The 18829-nt window shown below is 39.8% G+C and overlaps 1 protein-coding gene across 1 annotated transcript in view; it reads right to left on the reverse strand.

Annotated features, from left to right (window-relative positions):
* dmbx1 (diencephalon/mesencephalon homeobox 1) overlaps positions 1–17992 on the reverse strand; it is a 49961-nt gene extending 31969 nt beyond the window's left edge. The window contains exon 1 of the mRNA XM_033028789.1: positions 17643–17992. The gene's annotated coding sequence lies outside the window, so the exon portion shown is untranslated. The remainder of the gene's footprint in view (positions 1–17642) is intronic.
* Between the last annotated feature and the right edge of the window lie 837 nt (positions 17993–18829).

Below are 18829 nucleotides of genomic sequence, written 5' to 3' on the forward strand. Positions count from 1 at the left end.
GTATTTCCTGTTATAGGATAAATAATATGGTTGTTTTGATACATTAGAATCATGAAAAACGATTGTTAAAATGGTATGGACAGCAGGAATTTGTTTCAGATACCTGTATTTAAATCCACCCCAGAGAAAAGTAATGGGTGACATTTCAGGTCGAGACCCTTCTCAGTCTGAAGAAGGGTGTCGACTTGAAATGTCACCCATTCCTTCTCCCCAGAGGTGCTGCCTGTCCCGCTGAGTTGCTCAAGCATTTTGTGTCTATCTTTGGTGTAAACCAGCATCTGCAGTTCCTTACTACACTTTAAATCCACTCCATACTGATGCTGGATGTCTCCAAGCCCACTGTGGTTCTCAGCAGCTACATATAAAACCTCAAATACTTCATTAGAAATCTGACAAAGAGGCAGGTGAAATGATTCTGTTCAAGAAGGAACTGCAGATGCTGGAAAATCGAAGGTACACAAAAATGCTGGAGAAACTCAGCGGGTGCAGCAGCATCTATGGAGCGAAGGAAATAGGTAACGTTTCGGGCCGAAACCCTTCTTCAGACTGATTGGTCTGCTATATTAAGGACAGCACATTGGGGAGTGACCTTTCAGAGTTGAATCACGTTGGTAAAGTAGAGAGATCTGTCCTCTTCATCCACCAGTGTTGCGTTTGACTTTGACCTTGGTATACTTAACAATGACACTGGGTGATGTTTGAAAACAAAATCTTTTCATTTCCTAGGAGTAACATCGCTCACCTTGAGCACAAGAGGAAAGTCAGGAAATCACACCTGGATCAGCTGGATATTTATTGGGAACCATGTGTATTCCACTGTATAAGGAGACAATTGGCCTACCTTCAGAATTTGGCCAAATTCCTGATTAATGCTTGGCCAATAAATGGTAGATTGTACTAATGTTTAGTTTAGTTTGATGGAAACAGGCCCTTCATCCCACTGATTCCACACCAACCGGCGATTCCCGCACACTAACAATATCATACACACACGAAGTACAATTTACACTTATACCAAGCCAATTAGCTTACAAAGTTGTACGTCTTTGGAGTGTGGGATGAATCCGAAGATCCCGGAGAAAACCCACGCAGGGAGAATATACAAACTCCATACAGACAGCACCCGTAGTCGGGATCGAACCCGGGTCTCCGGAGCTGCAAGCATTGTATGGCAGGGCAGTAACGCTACCACTGCGCCACCATGATCCTGCCTAACATGATTTCCATTAAATTAGTTTATACATTAAAATTAGGCCACAACATCCATTCATTGACTGGAGCTGATATTACTTCGAATGGATTTAAGCGAAATCTAACTAGAGATGGTTATTCCATAATACAGTAATAATGTCAACGTTCAATTGATAGCTATTGAAATATAAAACATTGAAATAAAATGCTTTAGTTATTTTTATATTTTTGTCTAGGTCATATGCGTTGTTCATTGCCATTTCAGAGACCTTTTGTGCTGCAGATTTAGCATCTATGCAATGGGATTTCATTTTACATCAATATATAGCTTAAATCTGGATTGAGATTCTAACCCGCCTCTAGAGTAAAGCTCGAGTGTGTCTCCCTGGAGGGGCCACCTCATTACTTATGGTTTGACACTTAGTGGTGTATAAATCCAGTGCAGTGTACCTGATTTACAATGGGCACAGTGGGTCTGTGGTATCCCATAGACAATTTGTAATCCTGTCCAAACAACTTTCATTTAAATGTTTAGGGGCCTGGTATTCTGCTTCCCAGATGGAAACATTTACTGTTTTAGAGAGAGTTGTAATGTGGTTGTATTCAGGAAAAGACAGGATAGTTAAGTACCAGCCAGGCTGAAGGTGAGCAATATTAACAGAATTCGGCCTCGATGCTGCATTGAAGCTATTGGCCCGAAACGTTGCAACCGGTCTGTCAGATTAAGTATCGATGTTAGAAAAGGTGGAGGTGAGTGTTGTGGGCTAGTGTTTGTATTTGTATTTGCTATTTTTTATGGTCTCACTTAATTTTTCTTACATAAGAATCTACAATACATAAGTGATTTGCAGAAGTACCAGTAAAAATCTTTAACTGTATTAAGGGGGTAACTTGGTCAACATGGACGAGTTGGGCCAAAAGGGCCTGTTTCAGAGTTGTATGCCTCATTGCCTCTATGTATTATTATGGAAAAGTCAGGTGGCCGTGCCAAGTAAGATTTAAGTTCTATCAAAGCATTTCCTCATCACTACCAGATCACATAATCATTTTCCCTTTTTAATGTTCACTGGAGGTGTGGGTGGATCAAATATTTCAATAACTTGAAATAATGGTTCAATTGTAAATGTTCAATTGTTCATTTAGTTTAGTTTAGTTTAGTTTTTTGTCACATGTACTAAGGTACAGTGAAAAGCTTATTTGTTGCATGCTATCCAGTCAGCCGAAAGACTATACATGATTACAATTACGCCATCCACAGTGTACCGATACAGGATAAAGGGAACATCATCAGAATCGAAGCAGGGTCTCTGGCACTGACAGACATTGTCCTGAAATGATCCATTAGTCAAAATACGAAGGAATTATTATACCAAACGAGCATCATCCATGGTGTGCTTCTTTTATTCTGTTGAACTAGTGGGTGAGTTTCACAGAACTGTACATATTTATTGACAATAGTATGACCCTGTTAATAAATAAAGATCAATTCCAATAGGGGTGTGCCCATAAAATTACATTCTAATTTCTACTAAATGAAATTGAATTGTCATTATTTAGTTTAATTTAGAGATACAGCATGGAAACAGGCCCTTCAGCCCACAGAGTCTGCACCGACCATTGTTCATCCATACTCTAGTTCCCAGTTTAGCATCCTACCCACTAGGGGCAATTTACAGAAGCTAATCAACCTACAAACCTATGTATCTTTGGAACATGGGAGGAAACCGGAGCACCTAGACAAAACCCACCCACAGGGAGAACATACAAACTATTTACAGATAGCAGCTGTAGTCAGAATCGAACCTGGGTCTCTGGTGCTGTAAGGCAACAACTTTACTGCTGCACACTGTGCCACCCCATTATTGTTCAATCGTGCAACGGAATGATTAATGTGCGAAACTGAAACAGAATATGTTTATCACAAGCTAGGTTTATGCTCGTAAACCTTCAATTTAAGGCTTCTGTGAATATAATAAGGATGAAGGTATTGGTGGATTCCACAGGGAATGCCTGTCAAAAGTCTCAGTTGACCTAAAATAGGAAAATAGCTTCATGTTAAGGATTTGGCAACTCCATCTTAATGAATGCAAATGGAAAAGTGATGCTGCAAGAAAATACTTTCCAATTTATTTTTTTAATTGAAAAAATATACATTATGTCTCGGAAGGAACTGCAGATGCTGGTTTAGGCCGAAGATAGATGCAAAATGCTGGAGTAACTCGGCAAGTCAGGCAACATCTCTGGAGAAAAATAATAGGTGATATTTCGGCTCAGAACACTTCTTCAGACTATATTTATACATCTATATAATTAAAAGTCTCATCTTGACCACTTCCTGTCTGCGCTGTATATTGATTTTAGAAAAAACTGTATCTGTAACTGCCCTGTATCGCTGTGATTTTTGGCCATCTTACTCACAGTCCTCCTCCGCTGAGCCAGCCCCGAGGATTTTTCCCATCGATTAAAAATAAAAAAGTTATGAGTGTTTAAAAAACCTTGGAATCAGCTGATTGATCCTCTCGTATGTCAATCACCGTGATGAAGGTAACACCCCTTACCGGGGGGGGGGGGGGGGGGGGGAGGGGGCAGGACTATAAAACCCCAGATGCCTGGACATGACTCAGTCTGTAAAATCACGAGGGAGAGGCCACGACTGTCATTCTAAGCTGTGAATCAACTGAACTGTGAGTCTGCAATACTCACTTGCAATAAATGATTTGTTAGCCCTTAATGACAATGCCATTAGTTGTTTGGCCTGCTGCCCTGCCTGAGCTTGAATGTGCAATGCTTAATTGGAAATGAAATGACAATGCCATGAGTTGTTTGGCCTGCTGCCCTGCCAAAGCTTAAAACTGCAATGCTTTATTAGGTCCGACTGTGTTTGGAAGGAATAAATGCTTTATCAGGTCCGACTATGTTTGGAAGGAATAAATGTTTTATTAGGTCCAACTGTGTTTAGTCCAAAAGTCCCGGTCATTTTGTGACTTTCGCTTAGTGGACAGGTCATGCTGATTGCATAATTTCCGGTGAGTGCAGAGGTTGTGCTGAATGCAGAAGCGCCGCTGACTGCGAAAGCCCCATAGTGGAGAGGCTGCGCTCAGCCTTGTGAGTAGATTCAAGTAAGTTTACTGTCATATATATGGTGTGTGAGTCGGTGTGTGTGAGTGTGAGTATGTGTGTGTATATGAGTGTGAGTGTGTATGTGTGTGTGTGTGTGTGTGTGTGTGTGTGTATGCATGCGAGTGTGTGAGTGGGTATGTGTGTGTGTATGTGTGTGTGTGAGTGTATGTGTGAGTGTGTGTGTGTGTGTGTGTGAATGAGTGAGTGTGTGAGTGAGTGTGTGTGTGTGTATGTGTGAATATGAGAGTATGTGTGTGTGTGAGTGTATGTGTGTGCGTGTGTGAGTGAGTGTATGTGTGTGTGTGAGGTGGAGGGTGTGTGTGTGTGTGTGTGTGTGTGTGTGTGTGTGTGTGTGTGTGTGTGTGTGTGTGTGTGTGTGTGTGTGTGTGTGTGTGTGTGTGTGTGTGTGTGTGTGTGTGTGTGTGTGAGTGAGTGAGTGTTTGTGTGTATATTGGAATTGGTGAAGAGGTGGAATATTGCGTTGGGGGACCAGCCCTCCAGTGTGAAGCTGGGACCTAACGGCTCCCACTTAGTCTAGTATATAAATATATATGTGTTTGTGTTTGTGTGTGTGTGTGTGTGTGTGTGTGTGTGTGTGTGTGTGTGTATGAATAGTCAGCTCCTACATGTATAAATCCAGTTGCTGGAAACAATATATATATATTGTTTCCAGCACCTTAACATTACATAAGAACACAACATGAGAAAATTAGAGCAGCGTAGACCATTTAGCCCATCAGGCTTGCCCCACCATTCATTCTGATCATGGCTGATCTATGCCAGCCTTAGTCCGCATAACTCTCAATTAAAACATAAGGATTTTTTTTTTAATGAGGACTTCTGAAACATGCCAGTGACTTACATCTGCATAAAATGTGCAAAATGTTTTAAGTAAATTTCAGTGTTAAAATGCAATGTGCCCAGTCAGTCCATTAGAATGTCCTTGGAATAAAGTTGTTAGTCTGGAAACAACAGGTTAGATGTAGTTTTATAAATTATGTAATGTTTCACAGTTTTCCTCCATACTGAGCAGTTCTGGCATTTCAGAATTGACATGAAGACTAATGAAATTAATTAGATTTGTATGGTGGAAACCTGAGCAAAGTCACTTTATGGAGATAATCTCTCAACATTTTTATGATCACCCAAGATTTTTTTGACCTTCATTTTAGAACAATTCAAAGGAGCTGACTATTCATTTGACAGTAAAACTTGAACTATTGTCCCATTGCTGTAGGACACAGCCCCTCACGTAATCCAGTTTGCCCTGCAGCAGAACAGTGCTGGGGCAGAATAATGCAAGGTGGAGCTTTACTGTAACAGCGCTATTACCAACCTCAACACTTCACTGTCATTCAAGGGCTATTCAAGTGATGGGTCTATATATACAATTCCACTTTTCCCGAATTTTAGGTGGATTTATTCTGTTTCTATAAGACAGGGATGAGAAGGGGTTTCTATTTATTGAGTCTAAACCTATAGTGTTAATCTGGAGTCTGACTTTGGATCATGTAACGGAAAGATTTATGGAACAAAGAATTATTTCCCATCCCATGGAGAGGTCAGACCATGATTTGGATCCACACAATCACTGGAGAGTGTGAAACAAAAATTGTATTTAATAGCTTTATTAGAATTCCCTGCATATGTAAATTACCAGGATGGGTGAATGGGTGCAGTAGAGTTGGATTTCTAAAAGGCACAAATGCTATTTAAAAGCTATGGCAAGTGATACAGATTTATGGGGCTGATGGTGACATATTAACATGGTGAGACAATTGGTTGACAGAAAGCTAAAAATAGGTTAAAAGGGCCATTTCAAGTTGGCACATTGCAAACAGTGCCATCCTCTAAGGGTAACTAATGGGCATCGGCCATTCAGATCTTTATGAGTAATGAGTAGGAAGTTAATATAATAATCCAAATTTACTAACAATACAAAGAGAATTATGGAATCATCGAGTTACACAGCATGTAAACAAGCCTGTTGGCACAACTTGACCATGCCAACCAAAGTGCCTACCTGAGATAATTGCATTTGCCTGCATGTGGCTCATAACCCCCAAACATTTTCTATCCACAAACTATCCAGAGACTTTTAAATGTTTAAATATTACCTGCCCCAGCCACTTTCTCTGGCAGCTCGTTCAAAATACCCACTAACCTCTATGTGGAAAACATGCTTATTCGGGTCTCCTTTAAATCTTTCCTCTCTCACTTTAACCCCATGCCTTCTAGGTTTGGAGTTCCCAATATTGGGGGGAAAATTGTGACCATTCATCTTATCTCTGACTCTTCTGGTTCTATAAACCTCGATAAGATCACCCCATAGACCCCTTTGCTCCTGGGAAAACAGTCCCAGCCTCTCCAGTCTTTCCTTATATCTCAAACCCTCCAGTCCCAGCAACATCTTTGTTAAATTTTGTCTGCAACTTTTCTAGCTTAATCACGTCCTTCCTGTAATATAATGACTATAACTCACACAATACTTTGGATGCAGTCTCATCAATGCTCTATACAACTGTATCATGATATCACAACTCCTGTACTCAGTGCCCTGAATGTTGAATAATGCTGCATGCCATCCTCACCACCCTGTCTACCTGTGCCACCATTTTCTGACAACTATGTATGTGTGCCCTTAGTTATCGCTGTTCTATATGCCCAGCGTCCTATCATTTACTGCTGCAATCCTGCACTGGTTTTACTTTCCAAAATGCATCACTTTGCACTTGTCTAAGTTAAATTCCATCTACCATTCCATTGTCCACCTTCATTTAGTTGATCTAGATACCACTGCACAACCTTCTACACTGTCCACCACACCACCAATTTTGGGTCATCGGTAAACTTACTAATCGTGCCTCCAACATTCTTGTCCAATACATTAATACAAATCACAGAGGTGGGAAAGTAGGTTATGAGGATGACACAAACACTTTGTGGAGAAAAGTAGTTTGGTTAAGTGAGCAGGTAAAGAGATAGCAGATGGAATAAACATGGAACTTTGTAGTATATACCTTGGTAGGAAGAACAAAAAAAACACTAATACCATTCAATGTAAGACTAGAAAGTTATTGTTTAGAAGTAGTATTCTTGTTGAAGATACACAAAGCTGGTATGCAGGTACCACGAGCAATTATGATGTGAAACAAACGGATTGTGGGCCCTTATTGCAGGGAGGGGATGGACTTACAAAGCAATGAAGCCTTGCTCAACAGTACAAGGGTTCCGTGAACTCATGGCTGGAGAATTTAAATTTGTAAGATGAACAGAGAAAATAATGGAAATTTGTAGTTTTTGACAAAAACAACATAGGCCACGTAATACCACATGTACATCTCCATATAATGGCATGAAGCCAACTCATTTTTAGTATTTTAGATTTAGTTATAGAGATGCAGCGCGGAAATTGGTCCACCGACTCACCGGGTCCGCCCCGATCAGTAACCCCCACACACTAACACCATCCTACACATGATGTAGGATAGTGTTGTCCTGTATGGATGGACAGTAATTCAATTATTACCAATGGATGCCAATGAAGCATTGTCATTATCCGCAGGACTGGCTGTACCTGCTCTAAACCATATATTTGCTACGATTAAATAATAAAGGCTTGGCTGCCAAAATTGATCTATTCCACGGACTCTTGTCTGCAAGTGCACTTTGCTGTGAGAAATATTTAAAAATACTTCAACAAGAAACACATTATTTCTATAAGCTTCGTAACAGATGGTTTTGAGTCTGTTTGTCCTATCATTTAATTTTCAGTAATATGTGGTCTGCACATTGATTAATAATGGTGCTGGTTTTATAGGTATAGTTTTGAATATGAGTTTGTATTGATAATATTTTAATTCACTGTACTTTATTTTAAATTAATGTATCCTGAAAAGTGTCACTATTTACCTGAATTGTACTGGTCGTTTTGAATCGCACTATTTTTGTAATTGAGAGTAAAGGTTAATAACGTCTCACTTACATGGCTGAACTTCTGTCAAGAATTAAATTAACATGAGGTTAAAAAGTTGAAATGAATATTTGCAAAGCCTGCTGTCAAGGACTACTGCAATAGATTCCTAATGGGGCAGACACACTTCATGACTGGAAAGGGTATAATATTATGTTGATTGAAAACAAGTGGTACAATGGTTGCACAAGTACCCTGATTGAAGTTTCGGCCCGAAACATTGCCTATTTCCTTCGCTCCATAGATGCTGCTGCACCCGCTGAGTTTCTCCAGCATTTTTGTGTACCTTACCCTGATTGAAGATTTAATTTTCAGTAATATGTGGTCTGCACATTGGTTAATAATGGTGCTGGTTTTATAGGTATAGTTTTGAATATGAGTTTGTATTGATAATATTTTTATTCACTGTACTTTATTTTAAATTAATGTATCCTGAAAAGTGTCACTATTTACCTGAATTGTACTCACTGGTCGTTTTGAATCGCACTATTTTTGTAATTGAGAGTAAAGGTTAATAACGTCTCACTTACATGGTTGAAGAGTTGGTTTTCCACCATTTCATATTCAATTGGTTGCAAACAAATTAAAATCAGTGGGTAGTCAATTTTTAAAATTTCAGGAAGGCCCAATGGCCTTTGAAGAAATAGATTTCTGTGTGGATTCATTTCCAAATCACTACATATTCGATATAGATCTGTTATATTGCTACTCATCTCTGCTATATTTTTAAAGCATTAGGAATTCTGTTATCAGCTCCAGAATGCCACATTTTGTTCTTGAGGAAATCCTGCATATGCAAGGTATAATGCAAGATTATTGAAATTTAGATAAAAATGTAGAGATCCAATATTGGCAATTGTAGAGAGAAGAAAAATCTTCAAGCAAAAAACATACTGCTGGAGGAACCAAGTGGGTCACACAGCAACTATGGAGGCGGAGGTATGGACGATGTTTTGGGTTGAGGCACTACTTTGGGATTGAGGGATTGAGGGGCGAAAACCAGTTTAGAGAGGTAGGCCGGGGGGGGGGGGGGGGGGGGGGGGGAGGGTTGAGACAGGGGCAGGCAGGCATTGTGCAAAACGAGGTGAGGAGGGGAATGATGGCAGATGGAACCAGATTTGGGGGGAGGTGGGAGCAGGCTGGGGTGAGAGTGAAGGTAGAGACAGAGGTTGTAATCTGATAAGTGGAGTCACAAGAGGTTGCAATGGTGCTGGAATCTGATAAATAAGGAAGGTGACAAAGAGAACCAGATGAGGGAGAGATGATAGGTGGACAGATTCAGTTAGAGGAGAGGATAAGAAACCCAGTGAGTTAAGTGTATGGATGATGGGCAGATGGAACCAGCTGGGTGAGGGGAACATAACTTGCTAATGGGGATGGGAGACAGGTTGTGAAAAAGGTGGAGGGGGAGGAAGGAGAATTTGACTAAAAAGCTTGCTTAAAATAGTAAGCTCCGTTGAATGTGGTATCCTTGGCCATAACGAATATTGAATAAATTGCTGGCCAGACAAACTATTTTAAGCGAACATTAGATATTTTAGAATAATTATTCCAATTAGAATAATTATTCCAAAATTCATTGCTTTCATTATTAAATAATGAACAATGAATTTTAAAGGGAAAACATTTTGACAGCGAAACAAATGGATTAGGTTGTCCACTGCTCTATGAATGAATGCAAATGTCCTTCTTCGAAAAGGGTTCATGATGTCCTAATGATGAGGAATGCACGGAATAGAGGGATGAAGAGAATTAGTGCCTGTTCCAATTCATTATAAAGCTATGACTGTGCACACTGCAGGCGAACATTTTTCCTCTCTTTGGCTCAAGGTTTTCTGAAGACGACCAGCAAAGCTGGTCTTGTAACGACAGAATGAATCAGCATCCTTATTCCGAATTTTCCCATGTCCCAGCACATTTATAATTGATCCATTGTAGGTGTTTCTTATCAGCAATATGATTGTATAATTATTGGATACAATAATTACACAGCTGTGTAGGTAAACCTCAAGTGGAAATGGAAACTCAGCATTTAGGACAGTTTCCGAATAGCAACAGAGTAAGATGTAGCCTTATATGCCTGTGGTAATACTCATTTTTATGGATTATCAATAGGTTACATATCACATAACTATCACATAGATTGATCACATAGACTCATCACATAGATTGATAAGGGATCAACATATGCATTTTGAATTTCTTTGTAGTTAAACATTGGATTGTGTGGAATAAATTGTGACAATTAAAAAAAAATATATTCACTAAAATTATTCAATTAAAACTATACACCAGGGGCAACAGGCCAACTATTGCAATGTACCAAATTCAAATGGCTTTTTTACAGCTACTTTTAGCTTTCCGTCAACCAATTGTTTCACCATGTTACTATGTCACCATCAGCCCCATAAGTCTGTATCATTTGCCATACTATTCGATAGCATTTTATAGAGGCCAAATAACCTACCAACACGCAAGTCTTTGGGATGTGGGAGGAAACTGGAGCACCTGGAGGAAACCAATGACGTCACAGGGAGAACATGCAAACTCCACATAGAATGCACCCGAGGGCAAGATCAAACTCTGGTGCTGTGAGATGGCAGCTCTACCAGCTGCACCACTGTGCCACCCACTTTTTTGCTCAATTTTAACCCCATGGATTGGCATGCTGAAAATCTATCATGTATGCATCTAATTATTAGTGTTCCGGTCCAGCTAACCTCAATGAATTTAGTACTGGGCTTACCTCATTGCATGGAGCATTCTGTACAGACTGAACATGTGCAATGTATTTGGAAATTCATGTTCAGTGAAAGTGCAGGAGAGAGATCTGTGCAATACAGTTGTAAGCCTTGGTCTACTCTTTGCATAGAATCTGTAATGCAAATGATTAATGCTGGTGTTTAAATTCAACCTGATTCAATTCAATTCTCCTCTATCTCTAATTATATGTTTTTCACACTGTAACCTCATCCCTCTATCCCCTCTGCTTCATGCATGCAACAAGCCTTTCCTTATAAGTATACAAGATCATGTGGGTATAAGTTTTAAATTATTAGCATTCTGTACAAAAAATACATCACACAGATGCTCCATTAGACCTGTTAACAAAATCTATTTTTTACTTGTGTTCCCAGGTCACCGACAAGTGGAAATTTTTATTTCCCTTATCCGAACCGCTCTGATTAAAAGACTCTCTAAGCACTTTGCTGAAGCTAATCTACGAAAGGGAATAGATCTGATCAATTACTCCTGGAAAAATTGTGCCTTCTTGTGCATTATCATCACTGTGTTTTGAGCAGGGAGATCAGAAGTGCACACAGTTTGCTGTGTGCAGTCTATTCAAGGCTCTATTTAACATTTGGAATGACCCATTATTTGCAATGGTCTTAACAGCTTCTACTGCTGCTTTTTCACCCTGTTGTGTGTTCAGATTACTGTTTCATCCAATTTAGCTTCCATGAAATAAATGATCCATTTTGCCTGCTGTTCAATCTGGTGATTGGTGAATTTACCCTAAAACCCCATTATTTCGGTCACATTTGTTCACTGCAAGATGTAAGGAAAATAACTAGTAAGAAAATTATATGCCAAAAAGGATAAAATAAAATGAATACACCTGAAGGCAAAAAAAAATAGCAACTGACGTTGTTAAGATCGTGGCAAGTAATGGGTCATTTCTCAGTGTAAGGCTTCCTATCCAGGGGCTGTGCAAAATAGCTCCTAGTCTCTAACTAGTGCAGTATAATTCCAATCTGCTGTGCACTGGATTCACTGCAGGCTGGCACCTTGTGAGAAGGAAAACTTTCTTTATCCTGGTTCAATTTATTTTTTCTGTTTCTGTCTAAATGGAAGATGACCCACAGGGTGACAAAATGTTTTAGCAACAGTGTTATCTATTATTATCAGATTATCTGTTGGTGGAAAAGCCATTAATTATGAACCACACGATTACAAAAAGGTAATTGGTATAATTACCACCATCCCCTTTAATGTAGTGTGACTGATGCGTTTTTTTTGTCGAATTTAATCAGGCGATTTGTTTCGTGTTAAGAGACATAAATCCGGTTAAACTCAAACTTTAATTGCATAATTACTGAAGGATATCTCTGTCTCCTCCGCTGATATTGATTCATTCTACTAATTCTCTCGTAATCTCGCTCACGTATTCCGCATGTACAGATTCCTGGAACCAAAATGAATCTCCTATGTTTTGTCAGTGATTAAATTATATACATAAATATATCTATCTATATATTAAAACTGTGTGTGTGTGTGTGTGTGTGTGTGTGATATAAATACATATATATGTGTGTGATATATGTGCGTGATCTGATATATAAACATGTCTGTGTGTGATATATATATATTATAAATATATCTGTGTTATATATATATGTGTGTGTGTGTGTGTGTGTGTGTGTGTGTGTGTGTGTGTGTGTGTGTGTGTATGTGTGCATGTTCGTATATATATATGTGTATATATATATGTATATATATGTGTATATATATATCCGGATTGTACCGAGTAGTCATACGCCCTTAACATTATGCCGTATATACTTGTACCTTAAACTACATTTTATTGATTCAGTAAATCTGCATATTAATGGTTGCCTTTGCGATATCTCTCCAGGGGACTCTGGGGAGTGAACAAATTTACTGTAATCTTGGGTACTGAAATGCGGGACACCAGCGATGTCGAATAACCCTAATAGATTGTTAAAATATCGCAGCACTTGTACTGCGTGTTCAAGGGTGAGGCAATAACTTAAGGCTTGAGACACATCTCCTACTGCGGACTTCGATTGCATTCATTGTACCATTCTAGATTAAAGGACATTTAGGTCTCCAGGTTTAGAGTTGCTCAAAGCTCTTAAACTGAATACGCATTCCAATATAAGATGCATTTGAGAAAAAATAAGTTGATATAAAGAAAGATATAAAGAAAGACGGAGCCAGGAACGGCTTGATAGAGACAGGGGACCGATGTCAAGAAAATGCAGTGAAAGAATAAGGAAAAAAGCAGAGGAAAACGGGGTGGCAGGGTGGGTGGTGGTGGAGGGGCATGTGTAGAGTGAGCATCGGTGTTTAAGATTATCAAAAGCCAGAAAGACGATGAAGCTTTGTACTCGTTAACGCGTGAGGATATTGTTTTGACAATTACTATCCCGGGAATAGTCTTACACAGAACTGGCCGCGGAGGGGGCCGGGCCCCGAGCGACTTCAGCGTTAGAAAGACAGCGTCCTTAAATCCATTGGTAATTAGTAACACCGCAACTAATCCCAAATATCTAGAGATAATCATCCGATATTCCGAATCAGACACTGCGTTTACAGCCAACGTGTATAAAATGGGATCGGCACAACTCCGGAATCGCGTTACAAATATCTGTTATCGTATAATAAACACATTGAAATTGGAGATAGTTATTAAATATTTTTACAACACGCCTGTGTATTTCAAAGTGCTAAAACACTTGGGTAATGGAATCTGTATTGCTATTTTATTCCCTCGTTAAATCCCGGGTCAACTGTTTTCAGCACACAGACTAAACCGGCTTCAATGTGTATTTTTGTTCACATATCAAAAGAAAAAGGAACATAAGTTACTATTATCTGGATTTTCATCTTCAAGATGATGATCTATTGGTTTGTGCAGTGTCAAAAGTTTGGCATGGCGGAGCTGCCGGAAGCGATCCTTGCTGCGGGACATGATTATATATTTATTACTGTCATCTACATCTGCAAAGGCAAATCTAACGGCAGCGACGATCTGGAACCAAATATACAGTAATCCTAATCGAACTGCATAAATCAAAGCAAGAGACAAATGTCGGACAAAAGTAGGAGGATGAGAGAGGACACCGAAGGCGGACAAATGTGAGTCGCTTTTTTTTCCAGAGAAGACACCGGTCTTTTGACAGCCAAGGGCGATATATCTATTAAAATGTTTGTAACTGATCATCATTTCAGATTATGATAGTAATATATTGATACACTATATGCAGCTAATCTGGAACCAGGCGTATGCACCATTCATTTTAACGGAGTGTTTACGTTAACGTTAATTATTTACATTACTAAACATTAACAACAGATTAGGTAAGAATGCTTATTTAAATTTTACAGTAGAAGATAATAATATAAGGTATATCAAAAAGCTACAAATACAATTACACATTTGCTTTACATTCCAAAGGTTTTGTACCTATAAACGGAGCGCTGGCAACTTTAGTTTAAATAATTAAGTTTTGATAATTAAATATTTTAGGGTGTAGCTTTAGGGCAAACTATATTCAAATGTGCTAATTATACTTAATTGAGATGTTTTCTCGCTGTCAACGTGCGCTAAAGAGTATGTAATTGTGAGCCGTCACTCCAAGTGAAATTGAAAGCAATTATATTCAGACGTAAAATTAAAACATGCAACAGAATTAATTGTTTCTTAATTGTTGTTAATTATTAAATAAAGTTAAATGGGGCTTGGATGCATACTAAACAAACATAACGACTACGTGTGTGATTTTAAATCATGATTTATAGAACTGCACTTGAATTAGTTTAAATTGAGAAGGCAGGGATTTGCCACTTACACCGGTCGACTCTATTCCTTAAGTCTTCGTACATTGGGACGCAAGTAATTATTTATGGACACTTGCTAAACAGTTTAAAAAATTCATTGAAATGAGATTTACAGCAGCGTCCAGGAATGTTGATTACCTCGACAGAGGCGATTCCTAAACATTTACTTTGCTACAAAGTAGGCCAGCATTCAGCAGTCACCTCTGCATCGGGATCATCGCCGTAGGGGCGAGTTTGGCAAGATTTATTAGATATTCCTTAAAATATGCATCCTGGTCCCCATTTGGCTCAGGACCTAATAGAAGTGGAAATAGCTTTCGACTGCAGTGCGGTTCATTCATCATCCTCTCTGACACCAGGTTGATTCTACAACCAACCCCCCACAAACCCCCCTCCCCCCCTCCCAATATGTATCACACACACACACACACACGCGCGCGCGCGCACACACACGCACACACACACACACACACACACACACACACACACACACACACACACACACACACACACACACACACACACACACACACAGAAGATGCACCAGAATGTATGCAGTTGTCAGAACATCTGCCTCTTTCTCATTCTTATTTGCACTGCCCACACCCCGCCTAGCTTCTTGTTTTTATTTTGTCCTCATTCTGCCCATTGCCATTTCTGATGGCTTGCTTCTCCAACTATTAATTTCTCCAGTATTGTGACAAACATTCCTGGCTGTGCGTACGCTGCCCAACTGTCTCCACGCGTATGCAGAACGCACAATTTAAGCATGTACATACGCGCTGTCATTAACCATCTATCTACATATGTTCCGGCATTGTAAATATCGAACCCGAGCAGGCATATGGCTAACACCATGAATATTTAATGTCAGTATTAATGTTTATTAAACTTGTTCGGCTGTTTTGCATGCGTGCATACTGTATTCATATAAGAAATGGCATTACCTTTATCCCCTCTTTTCGCGTGCGAGTAAATTTACATTAGGAATGCTGCTAAATTAACTTATAAATCGTTTTAGACGGGGTTGGAACTTTCTTTATCTATTTAAAAATCACCGCCACAGTCTACTTCTCAATCCTACTTTGCCTCACCGGTGTCTTGGTCCCACGAACTAAATATCTATTTGTCGAGCCTGTAAAAAATACACTCCGCTGATCTATAGAGTTGTTACCGCCGTCTTTCACCCATTTTATTTTGCTTCTCCCCCCCTCCCCCTTGTATGTATGTGTGAGAGAGGCAGAGGGAGACAGTCGAGGTGGAGGAGAGGTATGTGGGCATTCGTGTGTTCATCTGGAAAGTAAAACACAGGTACGAGACGTTTCAAGGCTTCAAAGCAGCTACAAGATGTCCCGAATAACGGCGAGTGCTTTAAAATGGGCCATACTTTCTTCAAAAATAACTGCATCTTGAACTCACCCCCAAATAATCCGGCGTATTCATGTTTGTTTTGCAACAGTTATACTTGCTCACATTAACTTCATACAGTTTTATCTGTTTATCTCCATCCATCCATCCATCCACCCAGTCAAACTATTTATAATTTAAGTTAATAATTCAGAGCCGCAAAAGCAATCAATTTCTTCGAAGCTCCGGAGGGGAGATGATGGTGGGAGGTAGGGTGGGGAATTGGAACCAACCCACAGCGGCTGAATAAGATATTTCACCGGAATTTCCCATTTCATCACAATTCCGTAACAAGTATTTCGGAATTAGATTGAAATGTGATGGCGGCATCGGGGACAAGTATATCTCATCCAGGAAGACATTTCAAAATCCAGCCTCGCCATTCTGAAAGTTAGCTGAAAAATCACTGGGGTCGCTTTTCCTTGCATTGCCTTTCTTAAACAATCCGAAGAGAGGTAGAAAGAGTATTGAAAACCCTTCGCAACTTCAGAATGGTTATCTAGGGAAGAATGAACCGGGAGCCAGACAATTGTTTTAATATCACAACCGCGATGCCCTCTCCGTCAAACGAGTCTCATTAGAACACAAGGAAGGAGCTTTATGGATGTGTTGCAGACTTATCACCTGCAAGAGGGATGCTTTGCGCTGTTGTGATATCTAACTAACACGTACAGGTTATCAGGTTTTAAATTGCAGCATGCACATCCATAGGTTTAAAAACAAATCTTGAAATCTTAATCGTTCCCAGAAATATCAAAAAACTTGGGGAAGAAAATACAATTCATGTTATTTTCTGAATGGAAACTTTATAAAAATTAACTCCTCAACTTAGAAGAAGTTAAATACCACCTTTACAAAGCAGGGTAACTAGTTAGGATTTGGGAATCAACTGATTATTTTTGTGCGACATATTTTGGTGAGATTTCTGTCTTTTGGTGAGGTTGATTTTGTCTTTACGGAGATTAGGAGGGGGCGGGACGGTGAGGAAGTGGAAGGAACGGGGTACCTAGACTGATATTCATTCCAAAATACTTGAAATCTTTGGATGTGTTGCGGTTAAATGCCCACGATCAACACTTACTATTTTGTTTGCTTGCCGCGTGATATTAACAGGAAAGAATAAAAAGCGAAGAGTCAAATGTTGGCACCCTCCAGATATTAAATTATTGACATCCGACGAGCACAGATTAAACTTGTCAGAGAGGCACAACTATCCGAGCGAGCTGCCTGTAAGTGTACCAAAGAGCGTGGTTTCATTAGCACACGCGGGTTACTGCTTCAACCAGTTGCATATTCAAGGACAATGGGAAAACAGAATAGTTTTGCTCAGTGCACACATACAATTTTGACTACATTTCACTCTTACCTTACTGAACCTCTCCACGAGCCCACGGAAGATACACTCCTTTCAATAGCTCTTGAGTTTTAACAAAACAGACAGAATATCTAACACTTAGAATTCTGAATTGTTCAGCAAGACAGTTCGGTCTGCGGACACCTCTTGTGTGCCTTTTGGTATCGCTCTGCCTCTCTCGATCTCTTTCGGTCTTCGGTTCCTGCAGTTTACATTAGAAAGTTGCAGCCAATGATAGGGTATGTTGCCATCTGCTGGGAAGTAGGCTGATGCAGGAGTTTAAAACAGAACCACTGGCGTGCTTCAGGAGCTAGAAGAGAAGTCTGCAGCATTTCAATGGTCGTTCAACATGTCAATCAACGCAAGCTCTCCCCGTCTCCCTCTCACTTCTGCACAAACTTCTTTTAAAACATACTGCGTCACCGTCCTGGCTGCACAGATCAAATCAGCTTCACACATTAAAACACAATAAAGAATTTCAGATATATTTTCTACAAGAAGGGCCAACTTTTCCCCTCCCCACAGAACAGAAAAAGTGTCCAGTTTTTAAAGTGGGGAGTGTCAACTGTTCACTGGATATGATTTTCCTGTTGTTATGAGGATTGTACAGTTTTCGGTACAAGGTTGACGAACTCAACCGTTGATTTTATTTGCTTTTCAGATTTGTCATGCTTTCCCGCAGCAGAATGGACGGCTCTAACCCTCTGGATATTACTAATAGAGCCCCAGGTCCTTCCCATACAATCTCTCCCAGCCCTGACGGCTTAAACTAGGATTGGGGCAACACGACGCCATTCCACACACCAAAAAGCTGCCTTAAAATGACTACTGGTAAGAGGATTAAGGCAATAATGCCCGTCTCTTCTTGATGTGTGCTCGATAGCGCCTGCTTCCCATAGCGCAGAAGAAAACTTTGCTCTAATATAGGGGGTGGTAATACCTTTATTGAGTAATAGTTGCGACATTTCTCGCAAAATGTTGGTCCGTGAGGTTTGCGTATGGTTATTTAAATTAATTGCGAGGCCTTTTAAGATAAAACATTGCATCCACTTCTACCATATTGCAACGTCAAACTCTGCTTTCCTGATATTGACTAACCGATCAGTTCAGCCCTTTTATTTATTTTGCATATTTCACCGATCCTCCTTTCATCTCGCCTTATTTCTCTCACATCTTTTTTTTGTCCACAGAGTTCTCTT

The sequence above is a fragment of the Amblyraja radiata genome, chromosome 10 (genome assembly GCF_010909765.2).
Source record: "Amblyraja radiata isolate CabotCenter1 chromosome 10, sAmbRad1.1.pri, whole genome shotgun sequence".
Classification (NCBI taxonomy): Eukaryota; Metazoa; Chordata; class Chondrichthyes; order Rajiformes; family Rajidae; genus Amblyraja; species Amblyraja radiata.